The following is a 16708-nucleotide window of genomic DNA, read 5'->3' on the forward strand; positions in this document are numbered from 1 at the left end:
ATCCCACAGCACTGAAAGGAAAACCACAAAACCATCCCAGAGAAACCTACCTTCAAAGAGTCTGTAAAGTATGATGAGGTTGGAGGAGACCTCTAAGATCATCGAGTCCAACCCATACCCTAACACCTCAACTAGACTATAGCACCAAGTGCCATGTCCAGGCTTTAAACACATCCAGAAATGGTGATTCTGCCACCTCCCTGGGAAGAGCATTCCAGTACTTTATTATTCTTTTGGTGAAAATTTTTTGATATCCAACCTGTACCTTCCTTGATGAAGCTTGGGACTGTGCCCTCTGGTTCTGTCAGAGACTGACCCCACCTGAGTACAGCCTCCCTTCAGGGAGTTGTAGAGAGCACTGAGGTCACCTCTAAGAGAGCAATAAGGGCACCTCTGAGCCTTCTCTTCTCCAGGTTAAATAACCCCAGTTCCTCCAAACATTCCTCATAGGATTTGTGTTCCCAGCCCCGCAAATGCCCCCTGTGCCTCTCCCACTGCCCGCCCTCCCTCGGGGAGCCTTGTACAGCCCCGGGAACGCTTTCCTTCGTGTGGCCCGGGACAGCATCCCCCAGCAGGGCATGGAAGGAGGAGGCAGGTCAGGCTGGAGGCTGCTGGGGCGGACAGTGGAGCGGCAGGGAAGGGGAGAGGCAGGGATGCTGCTGGGGCGGGATGCAGGCACGGAAGGAGCCCGCTCCGAGCGGCAGCGCAGCCACAGCCGCCTGATTTATTCCCCGCCGCTGCAATTATTTATTCATCAATTAAACAGAAAGAACAGCGAGGCCGGATGCCTGCTCAGAGGTGGCATTTGGGGGAGGAAGGGAGGTACAAGGAACCCCACCCAGGGATGGCAGTCTGACACTTCTGCTTCCCCGGATGCAATGATAACCCCTGATTTAATCAGCTTAATGGGAATGGGGTAAAAAAGAATAAAATAAAAAATAAAATAAAACCACACCAACCAAAAAAAAAAAAAAAACCAACAAAAACAAAACAAAACAAAAAAAAAACCAAACAAAACAGACACTATTTCTCAGGCAAAGGCTTCTAGTGATGTCCAGCAGTGGTGTCAGACTCACTGTGCCCGCTCCCTGGACATCCTTTTGTCCCACATCCCCAACTTACAGTCCCATATTCTTCTCCTGTCAGCACAAAATCTGCTCTGTGGAACAGCCCACAGAGCTAATAGAGGGATCCTCCTCTCCTCATTGCCCTTCCAGGAGATGTTCCCCAGCCACATCCAGCAGACCCCACCTGGGGACACTCTGACCAGCCAGGACAGGCTTTGGTGTCAGAGAAGGAGTGAAAACTCCCAGGGAAACAAAGAGAGAACAATTAAATGAAACGGCTCGCTGCCACGAGATCAATGCCATTGAATAAGAGATTTTCAGGCCAAGCCTTGTGGGTCTCAGACACAGCCTGAACAAGCAAGGAAGAATTTGGAGAGATGATCAGTGCCAATGGACCCAAGCACAGCTTCCCAAGTGCCAGGTTTTGCTCTGGGGTCTGGAGACAGCACACTTTGGGGAGGGGTATTTGCCTGCTGGCTCTTTGCCGCTCAGGAATCTCATTTTCCAGGATGTCAACAAGGCCAGGAGGGCCAGAACTGTACATTTGCCTTTCAGTGACAGCTGAACTACATGAAATCTGGCTCTGGGGCTCTTGGAAGGCTCAATAAATACCGTTAAGACTTGCAATAAAACTGCTCTGCTTGGCAACAGGAGGCTTTTCTTATCCACCACTCTTCCATGCTCCTTCGTCTTGGCTCACCAGGAGCCAGGGTTTGGAGCCCAGCCTTCCCCCCAGCCCCTCACAAGTGAGCAAATCATCTCCCTGTCCTGGGAGAAGGAGAAAACAAGGTTCAACTGAGCTCCAGACAGGCTGGCACGGGGCAGAGGAGCCCCTCTCTGCAAGGTCCTCCCAACCCTCTGGCACAGCTGAGAAGGGGCTTTACCCCAAACTTGTGTGATCCTAACCCCAGCAGGCACTGGCCTGGCTCTGTGCTGTTGTACAAATGGGCCTGTCAGTCATAAGTGGGTTTAATCTTCTCAGAGCAGGGGACTAAAGAGGTGAAAGAGACCTTGTGGGTCAGCAGTCCCTGCAAGTGACACCTACGGCACCTCCATAGGGATCCTAAAGGAATGCCACCCCAGAACCACCCCTGATCCAGCTGGAACGGCTCAGGGGACAGACCCTTAAAATTCCAGTGGAATTGACTCTTACAATTCCCAATTGAATTGACTCTTACAATTCCCAGTGACAAGGAGGAGGCAGTTAAACCACCACGTTCTCCCTCTCTCTTCAGTGCTGTTCCAGGCTCAGCAGCTCCCCCAGCTCTGGCCATTCCAGAGCATGGGACTTAAATATTGAGCATGTTTAAATATTACATGGGGGAAATTAATAATGAATATTACATGGGGGAGATTAATAATAAAGAGAATGAAAAATAATATTTGCCTCTAAGTGGGGACATCGCTCACAAAAACAAAAGAGGCAAAGAGGAGCCTGTCCCCAGGGCTGCAAAATGTCACAGCCTCACCTCCACTTTGTCACCACAGAGTCCTCCACAGAACGTACCAGTGACTTAAACCAAGAAATACAGCAGATGATAGGGGAAAGGTTCCCTCTCCAAAACCTCAGCAGTGTGCAAACCCTCACTCCCAAGCCCTCCTTCACCCAAAACTGCCCCCCCAAATCTGGTCCTTGTGCAAGGAGGAACCAAGCAAGATGGGTTCCCCAAGCTCTCCACCCACACAAAACCAATCCATATCAGCTAGAGGAGCAAAAGATGTGTTTCCATGTCCTGAGGATGGCCCAAAATGTCTCTGAGCCTTCCTGAGTCATACCTGAAAGTTATTAACATCTCCTCTTCTTGCTCCCCTGGAAGCTCCATTCCCAACATCTGCCATGCTTCCATGGCTGAGGAGGACAAGGAGAAGACATCCCTCCCGAGGCTCAGACAGTATCCCACACACACAGAGTGAAATGCAGCTTCCAGCCCATCTCTGAAGCCCAGCAGAGGTGGGAGCAGGCAGCCTTGCCTTTCCTGGAAGGATCTCTCTCCAAAGCTCCTGCAAACAGCTCCACACACTTTAGTGACAGCATAATTGTACATTATCTCCTACAATTTCACTCTGACAATTTAGGGGACAATACAAAGAGCAGAGAGACTGTAATATTCATATTGACATTCCCCCAAAAAGCCGCCTTCCCTGGTAAAGCCCTTGTCTTATGAATATGGAAAGCTGCCTGGAGGCTTTGCTTAAACACAGTGTGTTGGTGTTTAATCAGAGGAAGTGGAGCGGGAGCAGCTCCTGCTCAACAACAGCCAGACACTTTTCAGGATGTGCAAGACATTCTCCATTTTCATGGACAACTCTGTTTACAATCCCTCCTCTAAAACAGCTTATAAAAGATTCACTCTGCCTCAGTTTTTGAAACAAGTGTTAGTCAGAGAAGATGATTCTGTCTGCTGTTCCTTCCCCGTGGGGATTTCTAATGAAAACCATTTTTTGTCTCAACTTTTCCTTAGGAAACAAAAAGAATTTTGTTTTTTTTTCCTTCCTTGGTAAAAAAGATTTAAATACTTCAGCCACAGCCCAACATTCCATGGATTGGAATGACTTCCAGAGAGCCTACAGAGAAGAGAAAACAAGGGAAGACTTGCAAGGGAAGAGCTGGAGAAAGGAAGCACGGTGCTTTGTGGACTGAGTCACCACCAAAAGTGAACCAAGCTTTTGCTGGAAATCCAGTTTCCATGACTTTCAGCAAGGATAAGAATTCCAAAAGCTGTCTGTGTCCTTAGGTGCAGAGAAACTGGATCTTCTGAGGGCATCTTCCACTTATCTGACTTGGAGGACAAGTAAAGACTTGGCCCAGCAGCAAAAAAGAACATGCCTTTTTCCTTTTCCTCCCAAGAGTGAAATCCATGGAAGTTTGTTGGATTTTTGTTCAAGAGTCCAGCTGAGTCATAACTTCCCCCACGTGGTTTCTCTCCACATTCCATGGATCTGTCTCCTCACCCCTGATGGACACCCAGCCCAGGGCTGCAGGATCCCACCCTGACAGCCACGAGGAGGATTTTCCCCCCAGCTTTCCTCTCTGGATGCAGATCCTGGCAATCAATTGTTTCCCTTCAATGCTGCTGCAGAGAAAGAAGAGTCTGGTTTTGACAGATTTATATTTAGACTCCCTTTCTTTCATTTTTTAAAAATTTATTTAAGGATTTCTGTTTACCTTCTGGGTAGAACTCTAAGTTCATCCACAGAAGCAACTACTGAACCATGGAAAACAACAAAAAGCAAAGGATGTACTAAAATAAAATCCATAGTATCTGTAATACCTCAATTAAGGGAGCATAAGTATTGAAGCCTGAAGTATCTTGATAATCTGAACCATCAATTCTGACAGCAGAAGGTGCCACTAGTGGAGCTGGGAAAAAAAATCTTTGTCTTTCAGCTCACAAGCAGGAAATCTCTCTCACCCTGAAAAGACAAAAATAATAACTACTTAAAAATATTGTTTTAAGTTCTGTCAAATTTCACATTTTTGGTTTGACATTCTACCTTTTGGTTTCCTACTGGTAAAACTGTTTTTTCCGCGATCTCATGACCATTTTGATTTGTCAATATTGCTGGAAAGGTTTAAAAGAAAAGGTTTTTCCACTTCCCTGAGCTGGCCAGTTGTCAGGGATTCAAGGATCTGGAGTATAAAAGGAGTAAGCAAACTTCTGGTCATGGGCCAAATCTCAGAGCATAGGGCAAGAAAATCTGTTCAGATAGCACCAGTGAACTAGAAATCATCTTTAAAGATGGTCAAACACTTCCTCAAAGAGGCTGGGAATGGGAATTCTGGGAAATAGTCATGGTTTAGGGAGCATTTTGTTGTCTGGTGCTCTTTCACTCCAGTTCCTCCCTCTGAGGAGCAGCAGAACAGACAGCATTGGTATTTGGAAAGCTTTTTTTGGTTGTGCACCCATGAGTTCCTTGGACAAGCCCCCTCCAGAAGCTAAATCCTTCCATTTGATATCCTTCCAGGTCAGCAGCCAATCTGTCACATCCCTGGTGTGACCTGGCTTTTCCACGAGCTGGGAAGCCACAGGGAAGCTCTGCTTTGATCCCTGCAAAGGGCAGAGCACCAAAGCCCACCTCTAGAGGGGCTGAAGGGCACAGCTCCTTCCTCAGCCACCTGAAGTCTTTTCCCAATGATTCCAGGCAGGAGAAGGGGTTTTCTTCCTGGGCATGAGAAGAGGTTCAGCAGGATGCAGTGGGTGTCTTGCTCACAGCTTCAAGGCCAGGACAAAGACAGATCCTCCTGGGACAGGGTGATGAGTGCCACCAAAAGCACAGAAACGCTTCCAGCCTCCTGGCATCAAGGCCAGGACAAAGACAGATCCTGCTGGGACAGGGTGATGAGTGCCACCAAGAGCACAGAAACACTTCCAGCCTCCCAGCTCCAAGGCTTGGCAAGGCTGCCCAAAACTGGCTGAGTCCTGCCAGGTTTGCCACAGTTCTCACCTCCTGCTCCAGCCCTGGACTTCAGCCCAGGTAAACACCATTGTGCTATGGCTGGGCCTGCAGGAACCTTTCCCCAGGTCACACTGGACTAATGCTCTTCCCAAGGAAAAGAGAGGGATTTTGCCTCTTCCCATGCTGAGCTGGATATTGGGACCATCCACCCAAGCGCAAAGCACAAGCTGGGCCTGCCCAAGAGCCATATGTCAGGAGTGGGAAGGACATTCCAACCCACTCACCGTGGAAATTGTCCCTCTCTGTCCCCCAGGCACCAATCACACCCATCTGGCACGGGCCCCAGGGCTCCCTGGGCCATCAGCTGCCAGCCAAGGACACAGGCTGCACTCCTCCACTGCTCTCCCTCGAGGTGACCTGAAAGGATGGAACAAAACCACCACCAGGAATTCACATCAGGTGTTTCTGCCTCTCTCCAGCCTTATTGAAGCAATGGGCACTGTGGGTCTTCCATAGACAGCAGTAACAGCAGCCAACATTGGCATTTCCTAAGGAATTCCACTAGGGCCACCAGTACAGGGGTACAAATCCCTCATTCTGGGCCACCTGCATTGCTGTGTCCCCAGCACAGGGGGACAAATCCCTCATTCTGCTGGAACACACAGCCATGAGTGCTTCCAGAGTGGTGCAGAGGCCTCTCAGCCCCAGGCAGCCAGCCACCCCTCCATCCCAGGAGCAGGTTTTTCCCAGAGCTGAGCCTGCTGGAAGCACCTGGCCTCGAGCCACCCTGGTTAGTGCTGTGTGCTGGAGGATGAACTCAGGAGCTTGAAGCACAGCTTCATTTTATTGCAATAAAGAGGAATCAAGTAATGACAAGGCGAGGGCTGAGCAATGGGCTAATGGGAGAGCTGCCACAGAGCAGAGCCAAAGGACACCAGCTCCTCCTGCTCTTTGCCTTCACCTACTGCTTGGAAATGTCTGTGGAAGCACCAGACTCTGAGGAGAAAGCTGTCACTGAAGGACTAAATCATGGACAATTTATGCTCAGCCTTTGAGCCCAGCAGCTTCCTCCAGCCATGGAATTAATGAGGGCCCCCCCCAGCCCTACCTGCTGCCCACCTGTCCAGCCAGGCTGCACCCCTGCTTGAAGCTCCCTCACCATCACTAATGCATTACCAGTGCTTGCTGGAATTGTCACTGAGGAATAGTGCCAAGCTCAGGGCATTTGCTTTCATCACAAGGGAGAGGTGGTCCTGCCCACACAGACACAGCTCTGCTCTGAGGAGAGGCTTGCAAAGGGATGGGTGAAGGGTGAGGTTTGCTGGCAGGGTGAAGGGCTCCCCCAGGGCAGGTTTGGTTTTACAATTCCTTGGCCAAGCAGATTTTCGTGGTGCCACATTCTTGGCCCTACTAAGACCCCAGGCAAGCTCAGCTGACCACTTACCCTTAATCAGGGCCACCTCCTGGCCCTCTCAGCAGCAGGGCCATTTGGGCAGAGCCATCAGTACCCCAATATGTCACAAAGTACAGTCAGAAACACCAGAGCGCTGCCAGACTCCAGCATAAAAATCCAGCTCCACTCCCTCCAAGATTGTTTTAGCTGGGATGCTCCTTGAACTGGAACCACAGAAATAACTTGCCAGTGAGAAACCCAAGACCTTCAGGTGCAATCCAGGTATCCATCCTAATTCAATTTTCCCGAAGAAGCAGAGTGTACCAGGACAATCAGAAAAGCAATCTGTAGTTTTCCTCGGATGCCTCACAGCAGCCCTAACGGAAGAGCCACAAATGAGATGTCCTCCCCCACATCAAAATGAGATTTTAGCAAAGCCCACCTCCACAACAGATTAATAAATATGCAGACAGTTTGTGCCAAAAAAACCCAGATCCAAATTCCCTTAGAGACAGGGAAGAAGGGGATAAGAAGCCACTTTGTAACCTCTGTGACTGATACCTGATCCTACAAACAGCCAAGTGCACCAAACTTCAAAGGGGTTGAGAGAGGATCCGACCCTCTGTTCCCTATCATTTTTGTGCACTTTGGATTTCCCTCCCACTGAGGCATCCACAGTGCCCAGCTGGCTGAACAGGAAGCTGATGAGCTTGGGGTATCACCAGCTTAGGGTGATAATCACAGCAGGCATGGCCTAGCAAGGAGAAGGACCACAGGGAAACCAGCATCACCCCCGTGGATCCCATGATGGAGCCCCCTCTTGTCCACTGTTCCTTTCTAAACAGGATAATGGCACTGCCTGGCTTCCATGGGCCCTGGGAGGAAGGGGGAACACACTCAGCTGCTCAGGCACTGTGCTCACAGGAGCCAGGCAGGCCTTTCACCCGAGCAGCACATTAAATATAAAAGAGAAGTCACCATGGATGTTAATGTATGGCATCGGGATTTATTCCCCCCTCCCGTTCTCAGCACCACGTGACAACATTAATTAAATGTGTTTCTGACCCTGCTGCGCTTCTTTAAATATTTGCCATTCTCCACAAGCAGTGTTTGGTTAATGAAATGAAATTAATGAGCTCATTAGATTGTGCTGTAATCTTTCAGATGCGAGGCCAGCGCTCGGAATCGCTGCTGCCTTTCTCCGCTCTCGCGCTTTAACTCGGCACATTCAGCTCCACAAGCAAGGGCTGAGCAGGGCAGTAATCAATTAACAGGGCAGCAGGCACAGGAAGGGAAGGAGGAGACACCCAGGCCAAGGAGAGGCAGCTGGGTGACTTTCCCACGGGAGCTGGTCCCGTGTTTCCCGGCGCTCCCTGGCATGCATTGCTCGTTTGGCGCCTGCTTCTCCAAGGTGAGGATCAGCTACAGGAGCTGAATCCATGGCTACATCCACCCTGATTTGTATGGGAAAGCCAACAAGCCTTGGGAAAGAAGAACTGGGCTTAGAAACTTCCAGACACGCCTCTAACAGCAGTTCTGCCTGTGGTTCAGACACAACAAGGGCCGCACTCCCCAAGGCCATAGGGTTGTCCCCCACCAGTGATCCCTAAATCTCTTCCTGGAGCAAGAAAGCCAATGGGGCCCATGTCCCTCCACCAGGCAGCTCCCTGTGCTCTATTTGATGATTATTCACCCTGATTCCCCTAACCCATCCATCCATCCATCCATCCATCTCCACATTTCCCCCCAGCTCAGAGCAGATTCCCCATCCTGGTGTCCAGCACTGAAGTACAGCCCCAGGAGCAGCAAGGGAGGCTCTTTGCCTCTGGGCTGCACCAGCTCACCCAGCCAGCATGATTCCCACCTTTTTCTCTTTGAGCAGGAAGGATTCTCCCCAGAGCACTGCTCTGTTTTCCCATTGTCTCATGAAGCTTCGTCAAAGAATTAACTCAGATCAAAGAGTCTGCACAGCAGCACAAAATCCTCCCAAGGGCAGGGAAAGGAGGAGGGGGGTGGACAATAAGACAAAAAACGCTCCAGTAAATCTTTTTCCAAGAAAGCAAATGGGGGTCGTTCCTGCATGCACATAAACCCCACAGCTCAGAGCCTGTGTTAGCTATGGTGACTCCCAATAGCTCCAGAGGAATTCTGTGTAGGAAATGTATGCAAATCACATTCTCTCCATGGCTGTACTCACCAACAGATTGGATCACAAAGCTTTATCAGGCTCCCGTCCCTGGGATTTTGTCATTTACCTTTTAGCCCAAAGGGCATGTGATGGTGAGCCAGGCCTGCTGGGATAAAGCAAGAGAGTGAGGAGCACAGACAGGAGGGAGTCAGAGGAATGTTGAATCACTGAAAAATCTCAAGATCAAAAAAAGAAAATGATAACCCAAGTCCCCACAAAAGCCTCGAGGAAAGCAATGCCCTAACCACTACTGCAGAGCATTAGAAAAGAAAAACATCTTTGTGCTCACAGGCGGCAGGACCAAAGATGGAATACTCAAACTAACAGTATTCCCACACTCATCAATTGCACCAACCTCCTGCACTCAAAAGATCTCAGAGGATTCTTGAACTCTGCCCCCTCTGCATCTCACAGGATTATCCCATTTTAGCTCAAATAGTCCAGAGCTGTCTCTCTCTGCTTGTCCAGGGGGACATCACAACCCCCAAAATGCCAGGGTGGGTTCAAACACCTCAGGGTTAGCCAGGTCTTTTACAACCCTTCACATGCTACCAGCCCACCCAGCAAGGTTTGACTTTGCATTCAAGGATCTGAACATCCCTGCCTTTGGTGACTGATGATTAAACAGAGAGAAAAGCACAGCTATCATTTATCCACGACCTTGGAAGGGCTGCAAATAACACTGGCTGGCTGATGGCAGGTCCCCTGGCCACAGAGTGGAGGAGTGGCTCTCAAGGACAGCAGGGAGAATAAATCCAGAGGCCAAACTGACAGCTCACCCCACTCTGCTGCAGAGAGGAGCTGCACACACCTGGCAGGTGGGAGACATCACCTGAGGCAGTGGGTGCCACATGGGAGATGATGCACAGAGGATGAGCAGGGGTGGAGAGTCACCACAACTCCTGGACAGCCCTGGGAACAGCAGTGCTGGACCTCCAAGGGGCTCTACACCAGCAAACTCAGCAGCAAAGCTGTGGGAGACTCAACGAGGGCAGCCATTCATTTCACTGAAGATGGCCTCTGAGATGGTGTTTGCTGGGAATGAGTTACTCCAAAAGGGAAGGTAAGTGAGTCTTTCCACCCCAGGGCACCACAAACAGCATTTGTCACCACATCCATATCATATCCCTGAGTTTACAGCTGGATACTGCCTTCCATCTCCCTCCAGAGGCAGCCACAGCACAAAAATCAGGTACCCATCAGCTAACAGAGCTGATTTTGCCCTTTGCATGCTGTACGGAATCCATTGGCAGGGAGGCAGAGCATGGCTGGTTTGTGCACCTGGGAGGGTTCAATGCCCAGGAACCCATTTTCCAGAAGCCAACACCACCCCTTCCATAGGTTTGGGGTCCCAGCCCTTGTTCACAGAGCAGCCGTGCCTCCTGTCTTCATCCTGGTTTAGCTGTGTGAGCAACACTGCTTCCACAGCCTTGCTTTGTTTCGAGTGGGTGAACAAATCTTCAATCTTGTTTAAAATCAAATCAAAATTCAAATTTTGGCTCAAGTACTGCAGCCTGCTTGCGCCTTCAGCCTGGCTCCTACAGCCAGAGTGAATTAATGCCCACACCCCCGTGAGCATCTCCTGGCAGGTGACTTTGCCCTCACCCCTTGCCCTTTGTTTTTCCCCCAGGCACGGGGAGCTGCAGGGATGCACAGCAGCCCAAGCAGGAGATGCCTTTGTGGCAGCTGGAAGCGGAGCTGGAATCCACGGGGCGGGTTTGGTACAGATCCTTACAAATGCAACTGCTCTTCCGAAGTGTATTTATATCTTATCTGTGCTGTTTACCCATATGTTCAATAAATCATTATTCATTATCTGATAAGGTGCTTGCAGGGAATTTCTAAGCCAGGCTTACAGTTAGCACGGGGTGCGGGACACGCTGGGAATACAAATGGAAAAATAAACAGAGCATCTGTCTCCAGCGAGGCTGCTGTGCTGCCAGGGGACTGCGGTGACATTGCCAGCCAGGAGACCAAAGGCTGGGTCACCCGGCCTGCTGGGCTGGGGACAGCAGGCCTGTGTTATGTAGAACAGCCTCCTTTTCAGCTAATTACACATCCCAGATCCCTGCCGGTGATAGAAGTGACACTACAAAGTGAGCCACGTTTCCTCTCTTCTGCTCCTCATTCATCTCTGCCCTCAACACAGGCAGGCAGGGACAGGCTGTGCTCCTCAGCATCCACAGAAACCCCGCAAAAGCTTCAGCCTGGGAGAAACGAGGGGAAAACTGGGGGTGTAGATCTTGAACAGACAGAAAAACTCTTCTTTGTGCTGTGACCCAGGCATCAAACCAGAGGAGAAATACTAGAGCAAACCCAGAGCCAGCTCTGACCCTGTCCATCCTTTTGCCTGTTCCAGCATGAGAAGGAGACATGGGAAGCACCTGGAGATGTTTCTCCATGGCACATCCCACCTCCTGCTCTCTCCCCTCTGATGCTCCCGCCAACACCAGGAACCCAAAGTGGCTCCATTTAGGCCTGGCAAAGCCTTCAGTGCACCCATGGCCTCTCACATCCCAGCTAATCCAAGGATTAGCTGCACTGGATGGATATTTCCATGTGGAATGGGGGGAGGAAAGCAGAGGGAGAGGGTAGGGAGTCAGGTTCAAGTCATGTGAACAGCAGCCCCAGCACGTCTTCAAAACAGGCTACAAGGAAGTGTGACATCCAATTTCTTGGGAAGGGGAGGCAGAACGGTAATTAAATTTCTGATCTTGTTAGCCAATTTCTCCAATCACTGCCCCTGAACTGGAGAAGGGGAAGGGAGAGGGGAGACGTTTGCGTCAGCGACGCTTGTGAGGGAAATTAGGTTTTCACGGATTATTGGGTTAGTTCCACTTCTCCCACTTTTTAATTTATTTGTCTGTATGTGCTGCAGAGCTGAAAGGCCGAGAATTTTTCCCCCCTTTTTTTTTAATTAAAATCTGTAGTTTTGGAAGATGAAAACTTTGGAAGGGGGGGAAGATTGCAACAATATAACCATGTCAGCCAAAATCTACTTCCCTCCCAAACTTTTGTTAATCCCTCTTCAAAACAAGAGCCTAATAAAATCTCTTACTAGCACTCAAAATAGCCTCTGGATATTTATATAAAAGAAAAAACTTGTGAATGAACTTTTTTCTATCTGAAAAAAGAACAGAGTTCACCTCTACTTGCAGGTTAACGTTTGGGTTGTTCTTTTTTTTTTTTTAATGAATTTTCCCTTAATGCTACAAAAGAAATTCCAGAATTGCTGCCTGTGCAACCCTGGGCCTCTATTATTTCTCAAAAGACAGTAACACTGCCCCTCTTTCCAATTTCCTTAGAAATAGAGGAGAAGACTAAAATGTGCCTATGGGCAACGTTCAAGTAAATTATCTGTATGATTATTTCCAACTGCCTGCTGCGTGGTTTCCTAGGAACAATGCCAAGGGGCTATTTTGTTTAAAGTTTCTCAATTTGGGATAAAAGAGAAACAGTGTAGTTCACACAGTGCCCAGACTTCCACCTTGATGAAAGGTTTGGAAAGTAGGAATGGCTGCACTGCTCAGCCACAGCTGGAGGAGGCTTGCAAAGGTATTTGGGAAGCCAACAAAGGCTGGAAAGAACAACTCCTGGAAAACAAAGCAGCACAGCTGCAGTGGGAAAGAGCTGGGATAAGCTCTGGCCAGAGAATCATTGAATTGTTAAGATTGGAAAAACCTTCAAGATCATCAAGTCCAACTTTCAGCTGAATCCCACCATGCCCATATTTCCAAGTGCCACATCTGCTTCATTTCTGAACATCTCCAGGCAGCCTGTTCCAGTGCCTGGCCACCCTTTCAGGGAAGAAATTTCCTCAATATCCAGCCTGAACCTCCCATGGAACAACTTGAGGCCCCTTCCCCTTTTCCCAGCACTTGCATCCCACACTGACCAAGGACATCCCACAAGGACAGTGTGTCAGTGCCTGAGTGGGATCAGGAGCCTGTGGGACCATTGCACACCTCGAGGCAGTGCTGGACAAGCACTCTGAGCTGACCCATCCACAGATATTTGGAAAGCAGAGTTGGGCTGGATCTTTGCCCTTTGCCCACTCAGTGTTGTGGATCACATCCACCCACCAGGTTGCCTGTGAGGGAAATCCGCACCCATCTCACCCTGAAATCTTTACAGACAAAATCACATTAATTCCTAGGACCTTTAACAGGGATAGACCCATGGATGAGACCCCTCAGGTGGGACAGAAAAAGAGCCCAAGCCAAGATCACACAAACCTTTCAAGCAGCTAAGGACAAAAGCCCAGATTATCCCACCCAGCTTCAGCTACACCAAGCCTGGTCCATTTTCCATGGAGAATGGAGGTGACACCTCCAGACAGTGGGAGAGCTGGCCAAAGGTAACTTCTAGAAAGCCTTTAAACAAAGCCAAACACACATAAAAGCAGTACCCTGCTCTTCCTTCACAGTCAGGGTGAAAACTGAAGCTGAATTCCCCCGATTAAGATCCTCATCATGGCCCAGCTCCGAGCTGACCCACCCTCATCAGGCTTTGCACTTTGGAAAAAGCTAATTCCAATGGCAGCCAGGAGGAAGGGAATTTACACTGCTCTGCTGTGACCCAGACTTCACAGCCATTCAAAGTGAGCAGCCACAGCCATTAAAAACTTCACTTCATGCACTGAAGAGGCTCATAAAGAGAGTGTGAATTCACAGAGCTCAGAAAGCCCATTCCCTGCCTGTCCCACAGCCTGCCTTTGTCTGAAATATGGAATAAAAGGGAGCTTCATATTTTACTTCAGACTTGTTTCACTCTCCCCTTGTTTTCTCTGCAGGCTGACTAAAGAGGAAGTGATTTATAAGGGGAAAACAAGGGGAAGTGGTTCTAATTAATTGGCCATAACCGTTACAGCTGTACTGGCACCCAGCAAACAGAGGGCAACAGTGCCCAGACAGAGATGCAGTACCCTGGAAGATTCCACAATAATCCTGCTCCAAGACAGAATAAAATCAATTTTTCCCTTTTTCCAAGGGGCCTGGCACCTGAGCTGTCATTTTCCACACAGAGTCGGCAGGAGAGGGGAACAAAAAGGGGTCTCCAGCTCCAACCTCTCCTTTCATGCCCTCCTTTCCCTTTCCAAGGAGGGCTCAGAGCTCATTTTCAAGTCAGGTCAAGTTCAGAGTGTAAGGAGAGAGTCCAGCCACAGAAATCTCAATCCAAGCCTAGGATGAGAAGCTTTACCAAAAGGCTCCCTCAGTCCCTTCCATCTCCCAGCTGGGAGGAGAACCAGGGCACTGCAGAGCCAGGGGGAGCAGAAAGGCCATTTTGTGTCCAGGAACAAATGTGTTTGTTCTGCTTTCAGCAGCGTTATGGCCAGGAGAACTGGCCTTGAGGGAGCCATACATCACACACTGCAGGTGCCTGGCTTCAGGAGGGGGAAACTCTCCAGCTTTCCTGACTGAGAGTGCCAGAAGTTCTGTATCCAAAGTTCATCCTGACCTCAGAGGGTTGGCCCGCTCCGTGGGAGGAAACAAAGCCTGGGCATAATCAGAGCAAGCTCATAATTAAAAGTGCTCTTGCTTTTATGAGCTCCCAGGTCACAAAGCTGCCATGAGAGAAGCTGTTTCCATTTTCCCCTCACTGCACAGGGAGCAGCACAAGGGGAAGGAACAGCCTGGCAGGTGCCAGAGCCTGGTGTTTGCAGAGGGCAGCCCTGCTGTGACCCCTGCAAGTCCCTGCACAGGGATTTTTATGGGTGGAAGGTGTGGGGAGCAGCTAACCAGGACAGGTTTAACAGGGAAATCCAATAATAGCAGGGAAAAGAGTACAAAATTCAACTAACACTGGGCATTCCCACTTACCAGAGGCACTGTGTCCTCGGGAAGAAAGCCAGGCTCCTGCCAGCTGTCCCACAGGAGCAGGCACTGCAGCTCTGAGGGTGCGATAAGCTCCAGCTTCTGTAACAAGTTTAAAAAAAAAAGACACCAATATTTGCCCAGCACTTTGCTGGGGCTGAGCTCGATTATGCTGTGCTGTGAGAGATTAACACAGCCAGATTGCTTTGTGGACTCACTGCTTCCCCACGGCCCCAGGCAGATTTTCCTCTTCATGCTTTGGAAAAGGTCTCAGGACGCGAACTCGCGTTCAGCAGGGAGACTGAGCAGCTCCAGGGGGCTGCTATTTCCTCTCCACCTGGGATCCAGGCGAGCCAGGCCCTTCCCCAGGGGTCTGGCTGATCATCTGCTCCATCTGGGACAAGGACAGCCCCAGGCAGGACTCTGTGTCCAGCTCCCAGTGCGGCCCCATGGCTGTGGGAGGTGGTGGGCCCTTCTCCCAGGCAAGAGACTCCAGTTCCCAGGAGGAGCAGCAGATCCCAGCAGCTACAGGGATTTACTTTAATTAAAGAAATTCCTGCGCCTTCTTGGCAGTTCCTGCTATGCCAGTGGGAAAAGCAAAAGCCACCCAAGAGAAAACACCACTGTACCTGGCTGGTGTGACAGGATGCTCCTGCAGGGAGGCAGCTGCAGCAGGATCTTTGGGGAAGAGGGGAAAAGGCCCCAAATGGAAGAACCCCAGGGAAGTACTGAGGACACTGGCACAACCATCAAAGCCCATGCTGTGCCACCTTGAGAAAGGAGATTCTAAAATAGCTGAAGGGGAAAAAAAAATTAATTTAAAAAATAAGTAATCACTGAGATTCTTCGGGGATAGCCCGTGGGCCCTTGCAGGCAGCTCAGCAAAAACAGCTCCTGGGACACCAGAGTGGCACACAGGGACAGGGGACAAAGAGATGCTCAGGGAAGGGGCAGAGCTGTCCTGGTGTTAAGAAAACAGTGGCTTTATTCCAGAACCCAAATTAAACCAAGAGCAGTATAAAACAAAGTGAAGGACAAGCACTGCTCTAGGAGTGAAACAGCTCCCTGTTATCAGCTCAGGGTAAGGGATAGAGCCCGTGTCTAGGCAAGAGCAGTGGAACGTGACATTAGGCAGAAGTCAGACAAAACCTGCTGCTTTTGGCTGCAGCAAGCAGCCCACATTGCTGGCAGGTGCAGGGGGAAAGGACTTCATCCCCTTTTCCAGAGAAAACCCAAACCCAGCACCTCTGTTGACCCCTCTGGTACCTGTTAGCCAGCTCCAGGTATCCAAGTCCCACATGGAGGACCCAGAGGGATGAGGGCTGAACAGAGGGCACGGACACCATGGCTGGCTGTGCCCTGCCCCTGCAGCAGGGTGGGCAGTGACAGCCTCTGTGATTTGCAGAAACCTAAATCAAAATAGATTTCTGCTCTGGAAATTTTCCACTCTGCCTCATTTGCCAGGGACTGTCCCCTCAGCTGGACACCCCTGGCCAGAGGCAAAGGCTGTTTGGCCCTGAGGGGAAAGCTGGCACCACTTTAGAGGCTCAGAGATGTCCAGGGATGGAGGGGACATCCCAGGGAGGAGAAGGGCCAAGGAAGGTGTGAGCAGCTGCTCCTGTGTTGGCTCAGCTGCTCCAGCTCTGCTGGGGAAGAGGAGAGGTTTTAGTCTGGGGTAGTCATTCCTCACGTGTCAGACTCCAAGCAGAGGTTTGGAACACTCAGTGCACGCTTGAGACAGCACCTGGGGAGGGCTCATCCCATGCAGCACAAGCTTTGCCAAGATCTTGTTCCTGCTCCTCTAGCAAACAAAGCAGTTTACTTACGTTGTGTTGGCTGTTAGGAAGGA

Source organism: Melospiza melodia, chromosome 12 (genome assembly GCF_035770615.1).
Source record: "Melospiza melodia melodia isolate bMelMel2 chromosome 12, bMelMel2.pri, whole genome shotgun sequence".
NCBI lineage: Eukaryota > Metazoa > Chordata > Aves > Passeriformes > Passerellidae > Melospiza > Melospiza melodia.